This window comes from Crocuta crocuta, unplaced genomic scaffold (assembly GCF_008692635.1).
Source record: "Crocuta crocuta isolate KB4526 unplaced genomic scaffold, BGI_CrCroc_1.0 scaffold14, whole genome shotgun sequence".
NCBI lineage: Eukaryota > Metazoa > Chordata > Mammalia > Carnivora > Hyaenidae > Crocuta > Crocuta crocuta.
Genome location: NW_027530209.1, coordinates 2,604,790 through 2,631,486, shown reverse-complemented (window position 1 = coordinate 2,631,486; position 26,697 = coordinate 2,604,790). Strand labels below are relative to the sequence as shown.

The window sequence follows — 26,697 nt, the reverse complement described above, 5'->3', positions numbered from 1 at the left end:
ATAATTACACATACCTTGCAGTATTATTGTGAGAATTATATGAAGCAATATCTATCAGTTTCTTTGTAGCCTAATTCCAGGCATGAGATGCTTAATAAATAAGACATTCATACACATAGGTCTGGACAGTTATGGATAATCTGAATAGTGGTAAGCAGCCCTCAAATTTCTGTGTGGGAAGAAACATTTCTGTGACTAAAAATATTCATTGCTCTTTGGCTATAAAGATGTTAAGTTTTAAAATATTTTTTAAATTATCAACCTATTATTCAGTTTTTAAGAATCCATCCATATTTTTGATGCTCCTTTTGAAAAGAAGTATGCCCATCACTATACAAAACACATATGCACACACATGTGCACACATACTCACACATAATATTGGGACAAACCCTTTTGTGGCTCGGACCTCTTGCCAAGAAATGTAAACAAGAGAATGGATGAAAACCACTGGAGGGGAAAGCTGTGCCTGACTCCCCCAACCCACAGCCAATGCTAATGAACTTATGTTTGATACACACTTCAGTTAAGGCAGTAAACAAACTTCACAGCCCAAGAATAATTTTGGATTTTTTATTTCTACAAACACATTCCCACTGGCTTCCTACTGATTGTGAATTAATTTCACTCAGGTATTTCTCAAGAGGAGTGTTTTATGAAATTATCATATGCAAATAGCTTGTGGCATATTTTCTTTTTATTTATTTATTTTTTATCTATACCAGTTATTTTACAGAGTGCTTCTTCAGCAGCACATCAACACTTGCTTTTCAGTCATTAGGCACAAAACATAGACTTCTTTTCTTGGGATTGGTTCACAAGTCTTGGAACTAGATGACTAATTTTCTTATTTTAGAGTCTGAGAATCCAAAACAATAAAGGTCTGTCTTTTGCATATTCATTTACGCCTGGTGACTCAGACAGGTACGGGCTTGTGGGGGCAATCATCATGTGTAATAAATTGTAGTATTGTTAGTCTCAACATGCAAAGTTATTCTATGATACCTGATTTCAGTCTGTTCTGCCTAATTAAAGTGGTGATAAAATGAGAAATAGAAAATCTGAATTTTAAATAAATCTTAAAGTATATGAGAATTTTAAAAGAAATTAGTGGTGGAAAACTTCCAAGTAAAATAAACCATCATGCTTAAAATAATCTTTAATCTTTCCTTTCTGTGTGATTGGCAGACCACCCTTCAGAATGCTCAAGCTGAACATTCTCACAGTGGACCAAGAAGTTGGTCACTTTACAGATAACTCTGGTTTAAAGGTAACCAATAGGATTCATGTTCCATGTTGCCTGGGGAGGTCTAAGTGATGCACTTGATCCTCTGTCTTGAGTCTTGGAAGCCTAGGGTTTAGTCAGTTCTAAATTCAAATTTTATACCGAGATGCTCAAATGCTTTTTGATAGAAATTTTTGTTTCTGTCAGATTCAAATTTGTAAGTGGCCAGGCTGTGTCAACTCATGTGCTTACTGGGAAAAGTAGTTCTTGGGTTAATCAGAGTTCAAGCTAGTGATATCCTTTACCAAAACATTTCCATAAGTAAAACTCTAAATACAAAGAATGTAATTCATCAAGATGCTAACAGTTCTTTAGTAAACAAATGAGTCTGGTTTCCATGGATATTCTAGGGAAATCCAGAATCACATTATTTATTTGATAAATAACAACACACCTCAGAAAGTCTCTATCTATTCTGGCTAGTGCCTTGATCTAAAACAGGTTTACAACTACTAGACATTGTCCTCAAGTTACATGGCAGCTTAATTTGATTTTATATACTCATGAGGTAAAAAACATGATAGAAAAGGATTTCTGGTAAAGAAAAAGGGCACCAACCCACTATTCCTCCAGTGTCTTGGGGATCCGAAAGGTGAGCTAAGCGTGCACTATGCTGAGGGAGGTCTTATATTTGCCTCAGTAGCTCATCTGGGAATTCTTTGTTCTGCTGGGGGCTATTTAAGAAATTTCTGTTGTCCCTAAATGGAATATATGTGGCTCAGAATCACACATTCAAGACTACTGCCAGTTTCCTTTGTGTCCTCCCCTCCCTGCTATGGAAGCCATAAGACACAGAGTGGAGGTGATGAAACACACTTTTCAGAAAAGTAGAAAGATTCTCCTAATAGGAAAGGTTCAGGCACTTTGGATTCTCAGAAGTGGGAGAACCCAAGACCAGATGAAGTCCTAGCTGGAATAATTAAGGTAAACAGCTAATTAGGGGCTTTTGAAGCCTGAGTGGATGGAGGAAATGAGAAATAAAGGTGAAGCACGCCAAAGTGGCAAGCCTTCTTGACAAATTGCTGCCTAAAGCCAAGAGGCCTGAAGTTTTGCCAAAGACAACAAAGACTGGAAGGTTTTAGACACTAAGAAGGGTTTTAGAATTATTACATTTTAGGCTTAAGAAGGAAGGCCCAAAGTCTAGTGATAGAATATAGTTAACCTATATTTAAGTGCTTACAGTCTTTAATATTGTCTTTTTTAGTATGTTTGCCTCTTCATCCATTAGACTATTAGAATAAGTCATTCAAGGTATTTATTTCTTTAACCACAAGACTATATTTACTGAATATACAACGGGGAAGGCACAGTTTCTTCAAAAAGGGTGTTGGGAAAACAGAACAGCCACATGCAAATGAATGAAACTGGACCACTATCTTACACCATATACAAAAATTAACTCAAAATGGATTAAAGACTTAAATTTAAGAACTGAAACCATGAAACTCCTAGAAGAAAATATAGATAATAAGCTCCTTGACATAAGTTTTAGCAATTTTTTAAAATCTGACTCCAATGGCAAAGGCATCAAAAGCAAATATAAACAAATGGGACAACATCAAACTAAAAGACTTCTGCCCAAGAAAGGAAATCATCCATGAAACAAAAAGACAATCAGTTGAATGAGAAGATATTTGTAAATCATATACCCAATAAGGGGTTAATATTTAAAAAATATAAAGAATCCTACAACTGAATAACAAAAAATGGGCAGAGGATATAAATAGACATTTTTTTCTAAAGACATACAGATGGCCAACAGACACATGAAATGATGCTCAGCATCACTAATCATCAGGGAAATGCAAATAAAAACAGCAATGAGATATTGCAAGTGTTGAGAAATTTCAAGTGTTGGTAAAGATATGGAGAAAAGGGAATCCTCATGTACTGTTGATAAGAATGTAAATTGGTATAGCCACTACAGAAAACAGTATGGAGATTCCTCAAACAATTTAAAATGGAACTACCATATAATCCAGGCATTCTACATCTGGTCATCTGTCTGAAGAAAACAAAAACAACAAAATGCTGTTTTGTAATGCTAATTTGTAAAAATGTATGAGCCCCTATGTTCATTGCAATGTTATTTACGATAGCTAATAATTGGAAGCAACCTAAGCATCCATCAATAAATGAGTTAATAAAGAAGATGTGGTATATATATATAATATTAAATATATATTATATAATAGAATATTACTCAGCCATAAAAAAATGATATCTTGCTGTTTACAATGGTGTGGATGCACATTTGAGGGTATTATGGTGCAATAAATCAGACAGAGAAGGACAAATTCCACGTTTTCATTTATAAGTGAAATATAAAAACAAAACAAGCAAAATAAAACAAAACCCAGACTCATAGATACAGAGAACAGATCAGTGGTTGTCAGAGAGGAGGGTGTTGTCAGGGGGTGCGGGATGTGAAATGGGAAAGAGAATCAAGAAGTACAAACTTACAGTTAAAAAATAAATAAGTCATAGGGACATAACATATGGCATGGGGAATACAATCAGTTATATTGAATTAATTTTGTGTGGCGGGGAAAAAACATGTTAAGCATGAGGACACCTGTAATGTGAGTTTTTCTGCGGATCCCTCGTAATAGTAAGTGTAGTTTTAGGACCATTGATTGAAAGCATGCATAATGATAAAGAGCTGTTGTGAATTCCGGAATGTTTTGACAATCGCATCCTATGACAATGGTCATAGCAGCTTTATTCACACTAGCCCAAAGCTGGAAGCAACCTAAGTGTTCATCAGTGGGTGAACAGATAAACTGCGATATAAACAAACAATGCAACATTAGTTAGCCTTTAAAAAGAAGGAAATTCTGATACATGCTACAACACCGATGAACTCAGAAGATATGCTAAGTAAAATAAGCCAGTCACAAAAAGGTAAATACTGCATGATTTCACTTTATATGAGGTTATATACAATAGTCAAATTCATAGAGATGGAAACTAGAATCATGGTTTCCTGGAGCTGGGAAGAGGGAGGACTGGGGAGTTACTGTTTAGTCAGTACACAGGTGTAGTTTGGGAAGGCAAACAAGTTCTGGAAACTAAAGGATGGTGGTGATGGTTGCTCAACAGTGTGGATGTGCTTCATGCTACTAACCTGTAAATTAAAATGGTTAAAATGGAAAATTTTATGTGTAGTCTACCACACACACAGAAATTATATCATATCAGAGCATCATCTCAAAAGAAAAAACAACCAAAAACCAAAACAAACTCTATTTACTGAATCACAATCATACTAACTTGGCTGTTCTTGGGAAAGTCCCACTAGTTGTTATGTATAGCCATGACGTAGGGCACCATTATTCATTAGGTAGGGCCTCTTGAACTGGAACATTGAGATGGGGGAAAACTGCCCAAACTTTAACAGAGTATTCCTACCCCTCCTCAGTAGTAAAGACCATACATGCATGTCCATTCCAGAGAGAATCCCAAGTGTTACCTTCAGTTGGCACGTCCCCTTGGTTCACAGAAGACAGTGACTGAGTCATCCCCTAGCTCAAAGCATTCTTGTCTTTCTACTTCAAACCACAGAGAATTTATGTACTAAGATAAGCAGCTTAAGATAAACTGTCCTTGGGGTGTCTGGGTGGCTCAGTCGGTTGGGCATCCAACTTCAGCTCAGGTCATGATCTCACGGTTTGTGAGTTCAAGCCCCGCGTCGGGCTCTGTGCTGACAGCTAGCTCAGAGCCTGGAGCCTGCTTCAGATTCTGGGTCTCCCTCTCTCTGACCCTACCCCGCTCATGCTGTCTCTCTCTCTCTCTCTCTCTCTCTCTCTCTCTCTCTCTCTCGCCCTTTCTCTCTCTCTCTCTCAGAAATAAATGAAAACATTAAAAAAAAAAAAAGATAAACTTTCCTTGCAGACTACTGCATACCCTGGCCCCTGGCACAGTGTGCTGCATGACTTCAACAGTTAAAGTGCTTTCTTCATGCTCTATTAGGGAAATAGGAAATTATATATAACTACAGTTGTATTGGTATTAAAGAAAAATCATCTCGGTTTATTTTCACATACTTAATTCAGATCAGAAAAGACAATCTTAGCCATAAATTCCAAAAAGAAATCCAGAAGTAAAAGTGAAATCAGAGGAGTGACTAAGAAATAAAGCAATTAGAAATCTAAAGATCACATATATGTATGTAAAAAATGTTCACTGCAGTATTTTTGTCATCAGAACAAATTGGAAACATCTTGAATATCTGTCAGTTAGGTGATAGTTAAATAAATTATACAGCCTCCATTTTGTGGACTTCCATGGATTTCTTAATAAATTATGTAAGATAAAGGTGTGTAGGTGTGTAGTAGATATGGAAAAATCCTTAATACATACTGTTCAATGGAAAAATAAATCACAAAAGAATACATGTTATCTAATCACATTTCTTTGATAATCAAAATTAAGCATAGATTGAAATATACATATATCCTTTTTTTAAAAAAAAGAAACCTGACTTTATTTTTTTAAGCTTATGTATTTTTTTGAGAGAGAGAGCATGCAACATGCACACAGAGGGAAGGAGAAGGGAGAGAGGGTGAGAATCCCAAGCAGGCTCTGCGCTATCAGGGTGGAGCCCTACATGAGGCTTGAACCCATGATCCATGAGATCATGACCTGAGCCAAAACCAACTGAGCCACCCAGGTGCCCCTATGCATATATCCTTAAATACTTTTTTAAAATAGTCTGAGAGAGTATATTTATCAATGGTTACCTCAGTGGTGGGAAGCGATGTACGGAATAAAGGGGAAAAGAAAAACTTAGACTTTTTTACTTCACTTATTTAGGCTTCTTTTAAATGGTTTAATAATGAACATATATTATTCACATATTACTTGTTTATATAAAATTAATAAAAAGAAGTGAAAGGCAATAGCTAATCATTTCCTTACCTATAATGTCCCAATTTTTTTCTTTTTGCCTTATCCCATTTTCTCTCTCATTCTGCTCTCCTAGTATTGTAGGAATTCTGTCCTACAGAATTTTCAAGTCCCATCCAATGTACTTTTATAGATAGGTCTTTATTTTTGTAACACTTAATAGAATCATGATACTATACATTTTAGGCCAGCAGAAAATTAATGAATTCATATATCAGGATCTTAGTGGGCATAGTAGTTTGCTAGGGCTACCATAACAAAAACCAATGATCAGGTGACTTATACGACAGAAATTTATTTTCTCACAGTTCTGGAGGCTAGAAATCAAAGATCAAGGTGTCAGCAAGGTTGCTTACTTCTGAGGCCTCTTCTTTGATTTTCAGATTCCCATTTTCTTATTTTGTGCTTCCTTACCTCGTATTTCCTCTGTGTGTACTTGTCAATTTGTGTGTCCAATTTCCTCTTTGTTTTTTTTCTTAGAAACTCCTTTAAAAATGTTTTTATTTAAGTTTAGTTGACACACCATGTTACATTAGTTTTAGGTGTAAAACATAGTGATTTAACATCTCTAAATGTTATGCTATGCTCATCAAAAGTGTAGCTACCACCTGTCATCATACAATGCTATTATAATTCATTCTCTATGCTGTGCCTTTTATTCCCATGACTTACTTACTCATTCCATAACTAGAAGCCTGATCTCCTGCTACTCTTCACCCATTTTTCCCATGCCCCATTGCTCTCCCCTCTGGCAATCATAGGTTTGTTCTGTGTACCTATAGGTCTGATTCTACTTTTTTTTGTTTATCCATTTGTTTTGCTTTTTGGATTCTACATATAAGTGCAATCATATGGTACTTGTCTTTCTCCGACTGATTTATTTCACTTAGCATAATTCCCCCTGTGTCCGGCCATGTTGCCACAAATGGCATGATCTCATCCTTTTTATGGCTGAGTAATATTCCCCTGTATATATAAACCACATCTTCTTTATCCATTCATCTACTGATGGACATTTAGGCTGCTTCATATCTTGGCCATTGTAGGTAATGCTGCAGTAAACATAGGGGTGTCTATATCTTTTTGAATTAGTGTTTTTGTTTTCTTTGGGTAAATGCCAAGTAGCAGAATTAGTGGATCATATGGTATTTCTATTTTATTTTTTGAGAGGCCTCCATACTTTTTCCACAGTGGGTGTACCAATTTCCATTCCCACCAACTGTGTACAAGAGTTTCTTTTTCTCCACATCCTTGCTAACATTTGTTATTTCTCATCTTCTTTATTTTAGTCATTCTGAGAGGTGTAAGATGGTATCTCATTGTGGTTTTGATTTGCATTTCCCTGATGGTTAGCAATGTTCCGCATCTTTTCATGCATCTGTTGGCCATCTTATGTCTTCTTTGAAAATATTCCTGTTTAGGTTCTCTGTCCATTTTTAATAGGATTATTTGTTTGTTAATGTTGAATTTTGTTGATTACTACAGCTTTGTAGTATACTTTGAAATCTGGAACTGTGATACCTCCAACTCTGTTTTTCTTTCTCAAGATTGCTTTGGCTATTCCGGGTCTTTTGCCATTCGATACAAACTTTAGGATTATTTGTTCTAGTTTTATAAAAATTCCTGTTGGTATTTTGATAAGGATTGCATTGAATCTGTAAATTGCTTTCAGTAGTATGGACATTTGAACAATTTTAATTCTTCCAATCCATGAGCATATCTTTCCATTTGCATCATCTTCGATTTCTTTCATCAATGTCTTATAGTTTTCAGAGTACCAGTCTTTTACCTCCTGGGTTAAGTTTATTCCTATGTGTTTTATTCTTTTTGGTGCAATTAAATTTCTTCTTCTCATAAAGATATATCTCAGATTGGATCAGAGTCCACCCTAATGGCCATTGTTTAACTTGATCACCTCTTTAAATGCCCTCTGGAAAAATACAATCACATTTTAAGGGACCTGGGGTTAAGGCTTTAATATATGAACTTCAGGGGGACACAATTAAGTCATAATAGTGGGTAGGAGCTAAAATTTTCCTTAAGTGTTTTCACTTGTCCACTGGAAGAAACCATAGAGACCTTGAGTTCTTTAACTACAGGTTTGTGTTCCTAAGAGAGGATTCATGGTCACCTCTGGGCTACTACAGAGGAAAGGTCATACATAGAAAAGTCAACCTTGAGGTGAGGACCTTCTTGCTCACTGTTTCTCAAGGGAGATAGTGCAGCACACTGTGGTAGAGAGAGGATAAGTTTTAGAGTAGAGTGCTCTGCCACCTACCAACCCTTCTCTAGACTCCAGTTTCCTATTTGTAATAGGGGGACAATAATACCTGCCTAAGGTCAGGGCTAGCTACATCATTTTTAGCCCCAGAACAGAATGGAAATTTGGGGCCCTAGCTGGGATAGGGATGTTAATCTTCCCAACCTATGGGCAAACCAGGCAACCCTCATGGGATTATAACCTCCAGCTGGGACACTGGTGGTACCTGAATCAGAAGTGGGCAGGAGCCCCCCACCCCATGCCATTCATCCTAATTGCTCTGTACTTATGCCAGCTACCCTGCACTGAGATGCTCCCAAGGGTTCATGCCAGACCCTGATCCTCCATACACTCATGCTCAGGTCCCTAGCAGAAACTGTAGACAGTGGTGGAACATAGGCTTTCCTTTGTCAATATAACCTGGTTGCCACTCAGGAGGAGGATGGCTTATTTCCTATGTGCAGGGTAGAGATGGGGAAGGGGAGACCAGATGCAGGACTCAGCTCCAGATAGTAGGCAGTGGCATGCTGACAACCTGTTCAGTGAGGTGAGACACGAGGCAAAATGAGAGCCAAGGCTTCAAATCCCCAGAGCATACTCCATTGTCCTCAGACTTCACCTACAAAACACAAAGATAAGATTATTAAAAATGTCAAGACAGTAAGTGCAGAGCATTAAACCCCAAGTATAAGGCCCTTCTGAGCACCATGCCCTATGCAAATAAACTGACCATATGCCCATGAAGCCACCCTGCTCACTGATAAATAACCTAAGGAAGGCTTACTTGGCAGAGAGCCTGATACATGGTGTGAACTCAGAATAAGTGTTCTCTCTGTATTCCCATTCTTTAAAGGAAGCTCAAAATTATTCTTGCATAATCCACTGCCTTCAGAGGACTTCTGTCATTTATCAAGATGAGTTTATCAAAGGATCCAAAGAAAAGTAAATTATGCCTTCCCATCCTTTGAGGCCCAGTTTAATTTCAACTACTCCAAGAAGCCCCTGCTGTTGGAATAGCCTTTGTATTCCATTGCATGGAAGTTCTCCAAGAGCTTTGCTCCTTTATTAAACTCTTCATAGTCCAATCCAGGCATTTGTCTCTGCAACCTATCATGCCCTGAGAGGTAGGTAAGTCTCATCTGATTCTATATTCTTTATAATAGCTAGCACATAGAAAATATGTTTGGGGTTGAATTAAATTCAATGACATTGAAATTTATTTGATTAATTCTAAGTAAGCACTTTTCCAGTTTCTGAATTTCTTGTTTTCAAATTTGGTTGTACATTTCTTAAGTAACACTAAGTGATCTAAAGCAAATATAAGAAAAAGCCAAAGCTCTAAAAGGGGTATAAACAAATGCTAGATTTTGTTTGAGATTTAGAAGAAGTTCTAGTCACAAACAAAATTTTCTTACCAAACAATAATTAGTGAGATTAATAAATTCATAAATTTAATTCAATTAAGTCCAAGACATTAAATGATATTCAAATGGCCAAATTATAAGGCTTTCATTAAGTTTTTATTTAGGAAAAATTATCTCTTCTATCATGCCTGTAATATCCTTTTCAAAAATGCATGCATACAGACTTGAAGAGAACTTAGAAATATCAAAACACATTGATTTGCCAGGAAAATGGAGTTGTGGGAAAATTATTCCTTTACTGACTCTTAAGTAATACATATAGAAAATAAACTAAAATAAAATATTTCTACTCATATTGCTACTTACTTTAGTTCTGGAGTAGTTACTTCAAGAATACTCCTCCTCTCAGGGTACCTAGGTGGCTCAGTTGGTTAAGTGTCCCACTTTGGCTCAGGTCATGATCTCGTGGTTTGTGAGTTCAAGCCCCATGTTGAGCTCTGTGCTGAAAGCTCAGAGCCTGGAGTCTGCTTCAGATTCATTCTCTCTCTCTCTCTCTCTCTCTCTCTCTCAAAAATAAATAAACATTAAAATTTTTTTAAAAAAGAATACCAGTCTCCTAGAGGGTATTTTTTAAATATAATTTATTGTCAAATTGGTTTCCATACAATACCCAGTGCACATCCCAACAAGTGCCCTCCTCAATGCCCATCACCCACTCTCCCCTTTACCCTACCCCCCATCAACCCTCAGTTTGTTCTCTATATTTAAGAGTCTCTTGTGGTTTGCCTCCCTCCCTTTCTGTTTGTAACTTTTTTTCCTCTTCCCCTCCCCCCATGGTCTTCTGTTAAGTTTCTCAGAATGCACATATGAGTGAAACATATGGTATCTGTCTTTTTTTTTTTTTGACTGAATTATTTCACATAACATAATACCCTCCATTTCCATCCACGTTGCTGCAAATGGCCAGATTTCATTCTTTCTCATTGCCAAATAGTATTCCATTGTATAACCACATCTTCTTTATCCATTTGTCAATTGATAGACATTTAGGCTCTTTCCATAATTTGGCTATTGTTGAAAGTGCTGCTATAAACATTAGGGTACTATTCAGAGTGAAATAAGTCAGATGAGTACCATATCATTTTACTCATATATGGAATCTAAAAAGCAAAACAAATGGATAAACACAGAATCAAATCTATAAATACAGAGAACAAGTGGATGATTGCCAGAGGGGATGGTGGCGGTGGATGGAAGAAGAGTAGGAGATAGAAGTGTCCAGTTATGGAATGAATAAGTCATGAGAATAAAAGGAATAACATAGGGAATACAATCAATGATATGTAATAGCATTGAATGGTGACAGATGGTAGCTATACTTATGGTGAGCATAGCATAACATAGAGAGATTTTGAACCACTCACTTTGTTTTACACCTGAAACTAATGTAATATTCTGTGTCAGCTATACTGAAATAAAAATTAAAAAAAAAAATAAAGGAATACTAGTCCCAAAGAAAAGACCAGAGTTTTTTGTTTTGTATTGTTTTTATTTTCACTCCATGGTCCATATCTGGCTCCCTTAGTATAATTTTTGGTGCATATTTTCCAACTAAGAATGTTCTTTATCAGTGATATATAATGTTGTGTATTATATCATGTGTGTACAGAATGATTTGACATTTGTATACACAACAAGCCTAATTAATTTGTTATGAAGTTAATAGAATATTATTGATTATATTCCCCCTCATGTTGTACATTACATCCCCATGATTTATTTATTTTTATAACTGGAAATTTGTACTTCTATTTTTAAATTTTTTAAATACTTTATTTATTTCTGAGAGAGAGGCAGCATGAGCAGGGGAGGGTCAGAGAGAGAAGGAGATACAGAATCTGACGCAGCCTCCAGGCTCTGAGCTGTCAGCACAGAGCCTGACACGCGGCTTGAACCCACAAACCGTGAGATCATGACCTGAGCCGAAGTCAGATGCTTAACTGACTGAGCCACCCAAGCGCCCCCAGAAATTTGTAGTTCTTAATCCTTTTCATCACCCCTCACCCCTCGCAACTTCCTTCCCCTCAGATAACCACCAATCTAATCTCTGTATCTATGAGTCTGTATTTTGTTTTGTTTCTTTTGTCTTTTAGATTCCACTTTTAAGTAAAATTATGTGATATTTGTCTTTATTCTGTTTGACTTATTTTAATTATTGTAGTAATCTCAAGGTCTATATGTTTTGTCACAAATAGCAAGATTTCATTCTCTATATGGCTGAATAGTATTCATGTGTGTGTAAGTGTGCACATTTATATCACATCTTCTCTACCCATTCATCCATTGATAGACCCTTAGGTGTTTCTGCATCTTAGCTATTGCAAATGATGCTGAAATGAACATAGGGACGCATATCTTTTCAAATTTGTGTTTTTGTTTTCTTCAGATAACCAGAGGCAGAATTGCCGGATCATATGGTAGTTCTTTTTCAATTTTTTGAGGGACTTCCACAATGTTTTTCATAGTAGCTGCACTGATTTACATCCTCAGCAACAGTGCATGGGGGTTCCGCTTTCTCTTCATCTTCACCAACACTTGTTATTTCTTGTCTTTTTGGTAATAGCCGTTCTGAGAGATGTGAGGTGATATCTCATTGTGGTTTTGATTTGCCTTTCCTTGATGATTAATGATGCCGAGCATCTTTTCATGTGCCTGTTGGCCATCTGTATGTCTTCTTCGGAAAAATTTCTATTTATATCCTGTGCTCATTTTTTATCAGATTATTAGGGGGGAGTTGTTATTGAGTTGTATTCTTCATATATTTTAACTAGTTAAAATTCATCACATTTGTAAAGAAAACAGGAATAATAGAATTCCCTTAAAATTGATTTTCTAATATTCTTAAAACTAATCAATTTCTAAGATTAAAAGTATTTCCTATTAGTGTCTTAAGAGATCTGAGATTCCTATGAACATTCACACCTTTTTAAAACAGACATTTGGCATGTTATTCAAATTCCAGTCATTATCCTCATCAATTGCTGTCCTCAAGCCTACTTCCTGCCAGAAGAGCATAAACTACCAGTTGTAGTGTTTCCTAAATTTGTAATTAAGTCACCATATCAGGAACGCCTTTGTAGAGTTGTCTTGGAAGATTTTGTTTAGGCAAGGGCTAGCCATTTGTAAATATCCTTTAATTAATTTATCATAAACCAGCTTATTCTATTTCAGGCCTTAAGCTTAAAGTAGGATTTCTTATAAGCCAAAAACATTCCTTGTAGTTTGAGAGTCCATTGGCATATATTAGCTTGTGGTCTCTGCTCCCAAGAAATTTTGGCAAACCTCACTTGAAAGAAAAAAAACTCACAAAAAACCACATCTGGATTCAATTGATTGGACTTTAACCAGCCTCCATCGCAGTATGCAAATAATCGTCCTCTGTGGTGTGTACTTCATGGCTGATAAAACTGAGGTGTTACATTCTCAGAGCCCCAAATTTCTTTCTCATTTCCTCCCTTCCTCTGATAGCAAAGCCTTTCAAACATACAACAGTCTTCATCCAGAATACATCTAGAATGCTGGCCAATATTACCTAAAAACATCAATGCGGTACTGCACAATGGAAAACAAGCAGATATGAAATTTTGTTAATGGACTTGTTCCACCAGTTCCATTCATGGGTAAAGAGCAGACTTAGAACATGGACACAACTCTCTCTACATATCTGTTTTTCTCACTTAAATTCCTCACACTTTCATACTGATCCATAATCTCTCCATTTGTCCAGAACATCAAAATGTCTTTTTTTTCATATATACTGGTCATCAATCTCTTCCCTTCTTTCAACTCTTCATTGCTTTCTATATTTTGTTTTAATGATTTGCTTATTTTTATGATCTCTCTTAAGATGTCTAAAACATGTAGATTGTTTTAATACTTGGAAAGTAATTCAGGATACCCAAAGAAGGTAAAGTAAAAATTTTGGCATTTCAAAATTTCAAGAATACCTGGTAATCTGAGTTTCCTAGAATCTGGAGCCAGATGTGTTTAATCATAAACTTGAGAACTTGAGGACAGCTGATCAACATGATTATATATCCCTAATTTTAGTTCTAGATGTGAAACAATATGCCTACAAAAATGTTCCCATCAATAGTCTCTACATTGGATGCTAGTCCATTTGAGAATTCAAACTCAGATATATCATCCTATTAGTTTTGCTGACATTTATCCCCACCCCCACACCCCAATTCCAGTTCCACGTGAATTTAACACAGGTGCAGACTTAGGCTGAGCATAAGGGAGCAATTTTCTGATTCATTCGTGTAAGACCCTGAGGGAAAGAAAGAACAAGATATACCAAGGTAATACTGCATTGTTAAAAAATTAACTTGCTTTTCTACTGAGGCAAGAATACCCACATCCAAATGTTTAGATATGTAAACTGGTCCTCACATACAGTTCTTATCTCAGCACAGTGTGATAGCAGTTTAAAACACTCATTCTTAAGAAAATGATTTTAAGGGAATATAGATAGAAGATTGTTTTTCTGCTTTTTTTAAGGGGGAGAGTCAACCTACATTGTTGTTTCAGTTCTACTGGGGGCAGGGATACAACAGCAAAAGTAGAGTGAACACTCCCCCCAGGCACATTGCTCTGCAAAAGCCACTCTTGTTCTAAAAGGAAATGGCATGTTGAAACACATTTTTTATTATTATTTATAGAAATTCTTGGATTTTATTAGTTTGGGGCTCAGTGAGTCTTCTAGCTGAACTGTACAGTTATTCAGTGCCTAGAAGCCGAGTTGAGGGGGGGAAACTAATTAGCATAGTTCTTACATCACCTCTGGAAATTCTGTATTTGCCCTCAGGATCCACATTGCTGTGTCTGCTCAACACTGTTAAATATGACAAGGTCAGTAACCCTGTTTTTGTAATAATGAATGCTAACAAACTCAGGCTTCACACACATTGTCATTGTTTAACAAGGTCACCTGAGTTAACTGAGAGCATTATGCATGTAGAGTGCCAAGAAGACCCCATCAACAGTCAAATATACAATGTTATCATATTAGCATAAGTAGTGGAGCAACAGATGGCCCAGCTGTGAGCAAGTCAGACTTATCCCAAGACTCTGCACCAACAGTTGAGCCATACGAAGGATTTATATGATGGCCCAGAGGATGCTGGACGGGGAAATGGGAAATGAGAATTTTAGTCTTAACTTTGCCTCTTCCTTTCTGAAGGCTTAGTTCCCACAGCAATAGGAAAAGTCAGACCAGATGACATCAAAAGCCTTTTTATGCCTCCAAAGCCATGATTCTAAGGCAGTCTACAAGGATAAGTGCATTGCTGGTATGAAATTCAGTAGAAAAATATTCTTAATACAATGTGTTTTGTAGAACAATAGGCTTCTATTTTTATTCCTTTGGCATTTGACAGAGAGGTAAAGAAAGCTGAATTCCAGCAACTCTGGTTACCTCAGGCGGTGTATGTGCAGGAGCTTAGAAATCTGTACACATTAAATAAAGTGATGACTGACATGTGCTCCTTAGGCCTTGCAACATCATCAACACTAGCATACAATCTACTTAGCACCTTTCCTCTGAGAAACTCTGTTTAGATTTCCAACAGGAGTTTGTGACTCTCTTTACAATTTTAGTGAAACAAACATTATTTGATCCATTTCTCCAGTTTGAGAAATGGAGTCACTTCCAGTTTACTCAATGTTGGGATAATTTTAAAACTGGTCAACAATGACTTTTTAAATTTATGTTGTTCAAATTTGCTTTTTTTCTGTAATGCACACAAAAAACAATTCATAAATATTAAATAAATACTATTCCAGGATGGAACTATAACACTTGCCTAGAAAGAAGAAAAACCAATATTCTATAAACGTGTAACAAGTTTCTTTTGGTGAAAGGAAGAGGAACAAGAATAAAAGAAAAACTGTCTAATGGAAAAGTACTATGAAGTACGTAGGTTGGCATATGAATAAGACAAAAAGTATGAGGGAAAGAGTGTTGCTTTTAAATCCATTTTAGTATAAATAGACATCTTAGAAAACAATTTATTTTTAATGCAAATTGTTCTAATGTTATAGTACAAATTTCCTTTACATATCATATTGGTTAAATTATATCTTTTCAACCTTAATTTATTATTTTAAATTGTAAATGTTTGTAATGGGCCTTTTAAATGCTTGATGCAGTGTTATTATTCCTCAGCAAAACATTTCTCAAATGTGCAACATTATTTTAAAATAAATCCCTCAAGATGAACATAGTTGCTGGAGTCCCTTGAAATTTATGACACTTAGGAATAGACGTGTGTTTCTTCAGTGCAGGAGCTCTTCAAGGGAATTTTTGACTGCTGATGCAAACGTTAGTAAGCAATGCACTTGTTTGGTTAAGACTTTTAGCCTTGACCTCTGGCTTTAAACCCTTGTCCTTTATTAATCACGTGTTTCCTGAATCAAAGAGAATATTTTTGGAGAGGGAAAATTGTTCTGGGACTGAAGGAGTGTTATATACCAAACAGACATGCCCAGATGACAAATAACCCCTGCATGATAGCCAGGGTTCATCCAGCTGGTCGGCCCCATATTTTGTGATTGATGGTGTTGATGTTCTAAATAGGCCTAAGATGTGCCAAGTATAAGAGCCATAACAAAGTCCTTCAGATTTATACTGTAGATAGAAGGAGGAAGCAAGAAGGCATGTTCCCAGCACATGGCAATTCTAAGAATGGTGTCATGATTACAAGTAACCTTGCAGGGTTTGTCTGGTTTCTTTCGAAGTTAAACAAAAACTATTTGCTGGTCAGGAATGAATAGGGTCACATAAGGTCTGTCTGAACCTTATGATTACTTAAATGTTTCTCTGTAACTGAACACCTTCTGAAGCTAGGATAACATTGGACTCCATTGTAGGGGATCAATACACTGATTTTTTCCTTTGCCTTTTGAGGCTTCTAAGAAAATAAGAACAGTTATTTGCTTTAAACAAAAAAAAAAAAGAAAGAAAGAAAGAAAAAAGTGACATCATGACATATACTGAAGCTGTTAAGCACGTGAAGTAAAAAAAAAACCTTAAAGATTATTTAACCTAATCCTATTTTCTGTACATTTAGGAAAATGAGATTTTTTTTAATCAAAGAGAGTCACAGGAACCCTAGTTGTTTATTTTTTGAGGCATTTATAAACAATCCTTAAAAGTACATAGTATATGAAAAGCCAAAAACTTGTAGATGAGCTTTTCAAGAAGAATGATAATGGTAGCACTTAGTATTTTTAAATGAATATTAAATATAACTCATATGCATAGGAAGCTGTTATGCTGTTATTTTATGAGACTTTCATTAGTGAGAGATGATATCCTTATGTTTCTGTAGCAATTATATTTGTGAACCTTCTCAGCACTGAGGAAATAGATCCCGGGAAACTAACTCCCATTCTTCATCTCCTTTATCAAATTGCTTTTACTAAATTGCTTCCACTGGGCGCTTTAAGAAACAGCTCTGGAAAAGTTGTTCCTGGGATTGATGTAAGCATGTTGCTCAGGACAATTTCTCTGCAGATTCTTTGAGAAACTTCTTCCTAATCTGAGATAAGCACAGCCATGCAAAATGGTTGTGCTTATCTAAGACAATATACTTTATCATAAAGACCTGAGGCACACATAATTGAGGGCATTTCCTTCTTTACTTTGGACATTAAAAAGCATGGAACCTAATTTGAAACCCATCTTTCACAATAAAATAAGGCTTAACAGTTTTGTTCCTAGTTCATTCCTGGATCCATTGGCTGTTCCTATCATCTCTTTTCACTGAGAGTGTCTCACAAAATTGTGTTATCTTACTGTATCTGTCTTTGTGATTCTTAAGTTTTCTGGGAGCAAGACTATTGATTAATTGGTGTTTTGGTTCCTTATGAAAACATATTTCAAAAATTCCGGAGGAATTTATAAATGGAAAAATGAACAAAATGCAAAGTTTGTTAGATAGACATGAATAGTACTATGATTTAATGTAATAGAATATTTAAGATCAGAATTGTCAACTACTCAGATCATACAAGGCTTATGTTATCATTGTTAGTGTTAGATTTCTATTACCTAATTTGAGAACAGTTTTACCAGGGAATCCAGTTAGATTCTGCTCCCTAATTTTTATAATATTTATAATATTTATGATATAAATGGGTTTGACTATATCTAGAAAGCTAAAATTGGTAAATACTGTATGCAAGTGAAGAAAATCCAATCATGATGTTATCATTCATTTTTATGGCTCATATCAACAATGTTTGTCATAACACTAGTAAAAATGTTAAAGGGACCAGGTAAAATACAATAATTTATTATGAAATCAGAAATCAACTGGTAATATGGCACATTTGGGAAGGCATAGTGATTAAAATGCTACAGAATTGCCCAATTTTGAAAAATACTCAGCAGATATATGTAGAGTCTGATAACTTGCCAAAATCAGACACTAATGTATTATAGTTACTTATTGCTAATTTAGAAAATCTTTAAACTTGCAAGTCAAGGGACACTTTCTCAGGAAAAACACCCATGGTTCTAAGGATGAAATACTCCTCCTCACTTAAAGAAACAAATGTGAAATTTCCCCCCTATTGTAGTTTTGAAAAATATAATGTTACAGTACTCTCTTTGGTTTTATTTTCATTTTTGGCACATTGCTGTTTCTGTTATTATGGTTGTTGCTATGTTTAAAAGTGCTTTATATTTGCCCATTAGCCTTCACTGCAGCTTTTCAAAGCTGGGAAATATCTAGTTTCTCATACCAGTGAACAAATACATAAACTAAGATACACACTTAGATTCTTTTTTCATTCGTTATACAGCAAGTACAGAGTGTAGCCAAGAATAAAGTCTGTGACCACATGACTCAGGACAATTCAAAGTGAGCTTGGGCTCAAGTCTCCATGAAAGGTGTGGGCAATCCTGGTTAATTAGACCTAGCAACATAAATACATAGGGGTATGACCAACAAAAAGAAATTCTGCTTCGTGCTCTATTCTGACTGGGGAAATTTTGAATCTCTAAGTTATCTTCCAATGATTTATGATACATATTAAAAGTGAAAATAAAGTCTCAAGAAATCTATGCCGTCTTTTGCTTAAAAACCTTCCCACTAGCAAGAATGTGGATTTAGTCACCACTTATCACGGTATAACCTAAAGCTTAACCCATTGAATCCTGAACTTTTGCACCTCTTCATATTAGAATTTTGACTTCTATCATGTTTGTCCAGTTCATATATTTATTTTTAGCAACAGATGACTTAGTTTTGAAGACAACAGATGTGCCCATTCATCAGATCTATGTTCTCTTCTCCTCTGAATTCTACTGATTTCCTTCTTTTATCAGGGCTCTTGTGACTGCTAGTGGGTATGCTCAGTTATTGAAGCTGCAGTTGCTCCAAGTTCCCTGGAAGCAGGGATTATCTATTAATAGTATTCTTAAGGATGTTTGTTTCTTCCCAACTTGCTCAGAAAAAAATCTGTCCCCATTACATAACAGGCTGGGAATGCTTGACTCTATTTGTTGCCCTAGGTTTGCTCAGAACACTGCTATAACCACTCCCTTCTGTGCTCTCCCTGTGCTAAAAAAAGAGGTTCCATTTTGTACCTGAGAGTAGGAGAGAGCAGGAAGGCAGGTGGAGTGGCTTCTAGAACAAAACTAAATTTTCACAAATACACATCGTGATCTCACCCACTCCACCATCACTTTAAATAAACACCCTATCATGATACATCCTCTTTAACAATAGTATGTATGTATGGACCAGCTATTAGAGAACTCCTCATTTCAGACTAGATTTTGTTTTGCTTAAGGGTGAATGTTTCATTTGAGTTACTTGTCAATGTTGATGGAGTGGCTTCCGCTGTACTAAATGTCTACCTGCTTTCATTGTTTCACTTATGATGACTATAGAGTCACCAATCCCTTAGTTCTTCCCATTCCCTAAGATATCTTCCTCTGTTCCTGGTTTTTTATTTGTTTTCACTTCCAGTTATATTGTGTGTATGCTGTCTCCCTGAGCATTTTCCTCAGAGACTCTCTACTATTATTCCAGAGAGCCTAAACTTCTATCTGTCAAAATGGTTAATACATAAGTATTAACGTCCTGTTTTTTATATAGTAATTGAAAGGTTGCCTGCTGTGCACAAGACTCTGTTCTGCTAGCCTGGAACCCAACTGGACACAGCATTTGCCAACCGCCTGCCGGGAGCGACCGTGCACTGAGATAGAAGGTGAACTCCGTCACCCACAGGCATTTGCCAGTGTCTGATTTCTGTGATTCAGGCATGTACCTTTTAAAGGCTCTTCATCCAACTGCAAATCTTCCCTTCACTCATCCACTTGTTTGGATTCAGAAGATAGCACTTGGCACAAAGAGACATATTCCCTAATAACGTTTTATTCTTTTCTGTCAACCACCCTCTCTTTAATTCCCTGCATGTGGTGAGCTTACTCGAAGTCCCTCGACTGTATACCCTGAGCCCATATCCTTGAATCTTTGTGTCCCTTTTTACCATTATCACTCCAGAGAGATTTTCTTTGTAATTTGGTCAGCTCTACAGACTCGTCCTTTGTAATGGTGTGTATTAATATCCTTTCCTTTCTATAGCATCCTGTAGGGTTTTCAAAACCTTCTGATTTTTAGCTTTTCTTCTGTGATTTTCTTATGGTTCCATTTTGCACTTGTTTCGATACTTTCAATCTGATTGACACATCTGTCAAGATCAATTTTTTGACCCACTTTCTGCTCAGCTTCTAGGATTCGCTTCAGCAGTACACTGTGGTTTATTCTTCCTTCTTCACTTTCCCTACTATCTAGATGACTGCAGATGATGAGGGCTGCTTTCTCATCATGGTTTTCACAGCCATTCAGGGCTTGAGAACTCTTGCAAAGGTCTAAGATATTTGCATCTGTAACTTTTAACTGCCTTAATGAATTTACAAGGGTTTCTCTTCTCTGCAGTGAATAAACTTCTCTTGTCCTTTACCAGAACACTCAATTTCATAATGATTTCCATGCTGTTTAGTTCCCTCTGGTTTTTTTAACCTTATATTTGCATAGTTTGTACTAATATGTCAATATGCATGGCTTGTGTTTTAACTGTCTTATTCTCTATGCCTCTAAGATTTTAAACCATCCCCATGGGTGATGAGTTTGTGTTTCCCTTTCCTCCAAATTAGAGTTTTTGTCAACACAATGCCTATTCATTCAAATAGATGTTTTAGGCTTGAGCCATAAACATAAATATTCTTTATCTTGTATATGTTGAAAATACCCAACCCTAAATGTGTAACTTCTAATTTTGTTAATTTGGAGAACTGCAAGAATTATTTTTTCTGTCTTTGAGACCCTAGAAGATCATTGTTTTCAAATATCTTGCATTTTGTGACTCTCCTAAAGCTTAAGCCCATTTCTGACTAATGAGGGCAATCAGAGTCTCTTTTATTTAATAGCCTTGTGTGTGTTTATAGACTGTTATTAAGTCTCATTTCCATTTTATTTCCTCTCAAGTGAAATACCCAGTGCTCTGCACCTATTTTCCAGAGGGTGACTTGTACAAGCCCTTTATAATTTTATTTTTCATTCTCCTCTGAGCTCTCTCCAGTTTACTTGTATTTTAAAACCTTGTTTGCACATTCTACCACATTTCCTGTAGTTCCAAAGAAAAGTGCAGGAGGAATTTAGTGCTCACTCTGCCTCTGTTTCTCAGTCTGCACTTAGTGAGTTATCAAGAGCTCATATCTCATCATATGTCATAAGAGCTCCGTGGTAGATCTGACATCCCAAAGGTTCCCTCTGGGTCACCTGGTTCCTTTAAACAATGATCTCCTCCAACAGGCATTGCTTTGCAAAGTAGTAGACATCAAGGAATGCAGCCTTCCATACCCATTTGGTACTGAAGAAGCCATACTACCCTTTGCAACTAGAAAATGACCAAATTGCTTATGTATTTAGAATTTTTAGCAAAAGATTTCTTAGTTGGATGGGGGTTGACATTCTCATACGAAGTAAATCAGAAAACATCTCTTCTTCTGTCAAACTCTGCTCAGTCAATTCAATCATGCTGCCGCCATTACCAGAACCCTCCTGGGTTCTCAGAGAAATGATTTGGAACAGAGAAATTGCTGTATCTGTTTTGCCAATGTACAAAAGAAATATATAAAACTGAATGAAAAAGAGGGAGATATAAGATAGGAATGATTAAAAAGGAAAGATAGCTGAAAATAAGATATAAAGTCCCGCTAATAATAGAGAGAAATTAGGTAACATGCAAATCCTCTTCTCAAAACACCCTTGTCTAAATAACCTAATATAAACCTTTAGGTTTTCCATGAAACCAAAGAGATAAATTTTTTTTCTACCAAAGGAATGATGTTAAAGAAGCTACAAAAATTCTTTCCAAAATAATAGCAATTATAAAATTATTAGGAAGCAAACACTGATCTTCTATTTTCATCTAGAAAGGGGCATACTCCATGTAAACTTTGAAGGACTTAGCTTTACATATTTGTACCTTGTTTTACTTTATTCTACAAGATTGAGAATTAATTTACTGCATCATTTTATTGATTATCTTTACTTATAATGATATTGGATTTTAAATTTCCAGTGATGCTGGAAATAACGATGTTGCAAAGATTTTATACCAGCCCTCCCATCTAGATTAACAAAGGAATTGGCACAAGTATCTGAGTACCAGTCTAGGATCATTTTGTATAGAAAAAAAATCATAATAACCAACAAACAAACTGGCCAGTATAACAGAAATTTTGCCACTTTTTAAAACTTCTTGTAGAGGAGCATTAGGCTAGGTTGCTGTGGCAGCTACCAGGGTCCCATCAGCTGCAGTGGTAGAGGTTCTAGAGGATTTGATTTGTCTGTATTGATTTTCATGAACATGATTTTGGTGATAGAGATTTCTTTGGTGTGAGTAGTTCCTATCACTGTCCCAAATCCTGTCCACACTCCCATGGTGATTGAACTCTTTCAAGGGCCCAAATCAAACCCTGGTCTTTTTTNTTTTGCAGTCTCTTCTAATTAAGGCCTCGAAACAAGTTTACAGAGACTAGGCTAGAGGTGTTTGAGAGACAGCACCCAGTGACGCATTTGACTGTATTCTTCCCTGATGAGAGCCAGCCAGAGTACCATAACAGTTACATCCATCTTTGCCTTTCTCCTACCTCCATGCAAATTTCCTGCATTAGTAGGAACATCACATTCTAAAGGCCAAGCTGGGCCACTATGTCCTCTCCTTACTTGGAAGTGTTATTCCTGGTCTCCAGGAGTTCCAAAGCTCTCTACACCAATTCCACAAGATCCTAGTGACCTGCCCTAATAATCCTAGATTTGCTGAGGAATTCACATATACATTCCCAGAGTACTCTTTCTACAAAAGGAGAGTCTGCATCTAAGGAGACTACAAAATGGGGCTTGCTGTTTATGAGAAGGCAAAGCAAAGACTGAAGTACCCATTCTCATTCCTTGCATTTATATAGCACTATACATATTAAAGAATGCTATCATTTTACTGATCTCTGTTTTGTCTCCACAATTACCCTGTGACATAATTAGGGACAAAAAGATTAACTTTTCAAACTAATGAACCTAAAACTCTGAAATATTAAATAGCTTGCCAAAGTTAGCTTCTCATAAACATGGACACAAAAATCCTCAACAAAATATTAGCATATCAAATCTATCAATATGTAAAAAGAAAAATACAGCATGAGCAAGTGGATTTTAAACTGGGACCTTAAGGCTGAAGTTCTCTAATGTCTGAAAATCAATCAATGTGATCTATATTAATAATACAAAAAAAAACCACATTATTATATCAATTGATGAAGGAAAGGCATTTGATAAAATTCAACATTGATTCCTGATAAAATCTTTCAGCAAATTAGAAATAAAAGGGAATTTTTTTCAACCCAATAAAGGGTATCACAAAAACCTACAGCTAATATATTTAATGGTAAAAGATTGAGTACCTTCCCCTTAAGATGGAGAACAAAGCAAGGATCTCAGTTATCACCACACACTGCCTTTATAGGAAGGCCAGAAAAAGAAACAAAAGGCATATACATTATAAAGGAAGAAATAAAATAGCTGTTATTCTAAAATGACATGATTATATATGTAGGAAATTCCAAAGATTCTAAAAACATCTTCTAAAGTTAATAAGTAACTTTAGCAAGATTGCAGGATACAAGGTCAACAGGCCAAAATCAATATATTCTATATAGTAGGAATGAACAATTGGAAGCTAAAACTTTAATACATGTAATTTATATGTAATTTAATAAATGTAATTTATACATGTAAATTAAATACATGTATATTTAATTTATCATAGCTTCAAGAAAATATTTAGGTAAATCTAAAACATGACAGAGTCTATATGCTATTACAAAAAGCTGATGAAAGAAATCAAAAACCTAAATAAATATAAAAACAGTCTTCATGGATTGGAAGAATAAAAATACTAACAATGTCAAATATCCCCCAAGCTAATCTAGAGATTTAATGGAATTCAAAATTGCAGAAAGATTTTTTTAAGGTACAGAAATGTTTATTCTAAAATTTACTCAGGAGGACAAAGAATCTAGAATAGTTAAATCAATTTTGAAAAAGAAGAATAAACTGAGGAAATCATATTAACTAATTTTACAACTCGCTATATAACTATAATAATTAACACAGTGTAGTATTGATGAAGAGAGAAGTCAAACACAAAGATCAATGCAACAGAATAGAGAACATAGAACTAGATCTCACATTGAAAAATGGCCAAATGATATTTTAACAAGATTACAAGGACAATTTAATATTAGAGAAAGGATCATGTATCTAACAAATGTTGGATCAACTGGGTATCCATATGCTCAAAGATGAACACCCTGCCCCCAAATAACCACATTTTTTCCTTATGTCATGGAACTCTTTGCGGAAATGTCATCTTCTGTATGGGACCTACGGGACCACTCTATTTAAAAGAACATCTCTTCCTGCATCCCCTCTCTTCCATTTACATCTTAATATTTCTCCATGACACTTATCATTTTCTAACATAGGATATTATTTATTACACATTACACTTATTTCCTGTCACCTCCAACACACACATGGATGTAAGGCCTATGAGGGCAGAACTTTTTCCTGTTTTTCTCACTAATGCATCTTCAATGACTGGCACATAGCAGATTCTCAATAAAATTTGTGGAATGAAGAAAAGAAAACAAAGGATGGAGGAAAAGAGGTATGGAAGGAGAGAAAAGGTTAATTTCTCATTAGGTAGGTGAGGAGAAGGGGAGGACAAGGAGGTATCACTGGAAGAGCCAGTGACTTTGCAAAGGCCAGTAAACTAGAGCAGTGTGAATGCTCAGAGGGAAAGAGCACAGGATACAGCCAGAGTGGGCACTGGGAACCAGCCTTAAATGCCATACTGAAGAATTTGGTCTTTATCCTTATGTTAAAAGCATTTATGTGGCTGAGAAACATGAGGATATTTGTGTTTTACAAAGATCACTCAACCCAAGTTTGGAGAGTGAATTGGGTGAGGTCAGTGGGCTAGTTAGGAGGAAAATTGTAATCTAGTAACTAGCTATTTAAGCAGAAGTGATAATGGCCTGAACTAAGAGTGTGGCAAAACTGGCAGCGCAAGGGGGCACATACTGGAATTATTAGTACAATCAGTAGGACTTCTATTAAATGTGAGAAGGGCAAGAAATCAAGGATGCCTCCTGCCCCACCCACCCACAAGCTTCTTCCTTGTGCCTCTGGAAAGGAGAGCACAGATGAATAGCTTTAATGGAAGAGGATGAGTCTAATAGCAAATCACTTACAGTGTCATGAACATACCACTCTTTTGCATCTCAGTTCCTTTAACCATTTGGGGCTGTTATGCCCAGGATACCATTTGTATCCATCTTGCTGACTCCCATCTTGCTTAAGTTTCAACTCAGAATGCTGACTCAGCTTTTAAATATTATTAAAAAGAACTTGGTGTAACTGTCAAAAAAAAAAAAAAGACAAGATGTAGGAACTGATAATGCAGTTATTGGGCAGCTTATGGATATGGGGATTGATCCCACTTAAATAGCAGACATTTTCCATACCAGCAGGAGATTTCTGTCCCAGAAATATGTTATTATAATGTAAGTGGCCCACAAGGCTCATACTGTTATAATGAGTTTACACAGGACTCACTGAGGTTATAAAAATAAAAATATTAGCTTTGTACTGTCAATGCCAAATGTAAATACAGTCCTTCTATGTGTTCCCTTGATATTTGTCCTTGAGCAAGTTTCTCAACCCACTTTTGCCCATGTCTTCTTATCAAAAGGGACAAAATGATCTCTAAGGGCTATTCTAGCTCCAAAAATCTGGGATTGTCCTTTTCTTTCTCCATGAAGCAGTCAGAACAGGTATTATGCATATTTTACAGATGGAAAATCAAGGCCCAGAGAGGAGACTTCCCTTTGAGCAGAACTGAACAAGAGCTGACCTCTTCCCACTCTGATACCTGCTCCCATGAGCTGCCCATCATCCAACAATTGCAACATTAAAAACAATCANTCTTTGCCCCTCCCCCACTCATGCTCTGTCTCTCTCAAAAATAAACATTAAACATTTTTTTAATAAAAAAAAAAAACAATCATGTATTTAAAACCAAAAGGATAACTTGATTTTAATTAATTTTTGAATTTTACCATGCAATAACAGCAAAATGTTTGCTCTTTTGCAACTAAGATAAGCTTACATTTAGTCTGGGGTTTTTGGTTTTGGTTTTTTCTTTTTCTTTTTTTTTTTTTTTTTTTTTTGTTTTTT

The 26,697-nt window shown here is 36.0% G+C and overlaps 1 long non-coding RNA gene across 2 annotated transcripts in view; it reads left to right on the top strand.

The window, feature by feature from the left end:
• The first annotated feature begins 4,006 nt into the window (after positions 1 to 4,006).
• Positions 4,007 to 26,697, top strand: part of LOC144232496 (uncharacterized) — a 43,525-nt gene continuing 20,834 nt past the window's right edge. Inside the window, exons 1-3 of one of the 2 annotated variants that reach the window (XR_013335411.1) lie at positions 4,007 to 4,189; positions 9,307 to 9,577; positions 14,688 to 14,731. This is a non-coding gene — a long non-coding RNA (uncharacterized LOC144232496). The remainder of the gene's footprint in view (positions 4,190 to 9,306; positions 9,578 to 14,687; positions 14,732 to 26,697) is intronic. The other variant, XR_013335412.1, reaches the window with a different exon arrangement.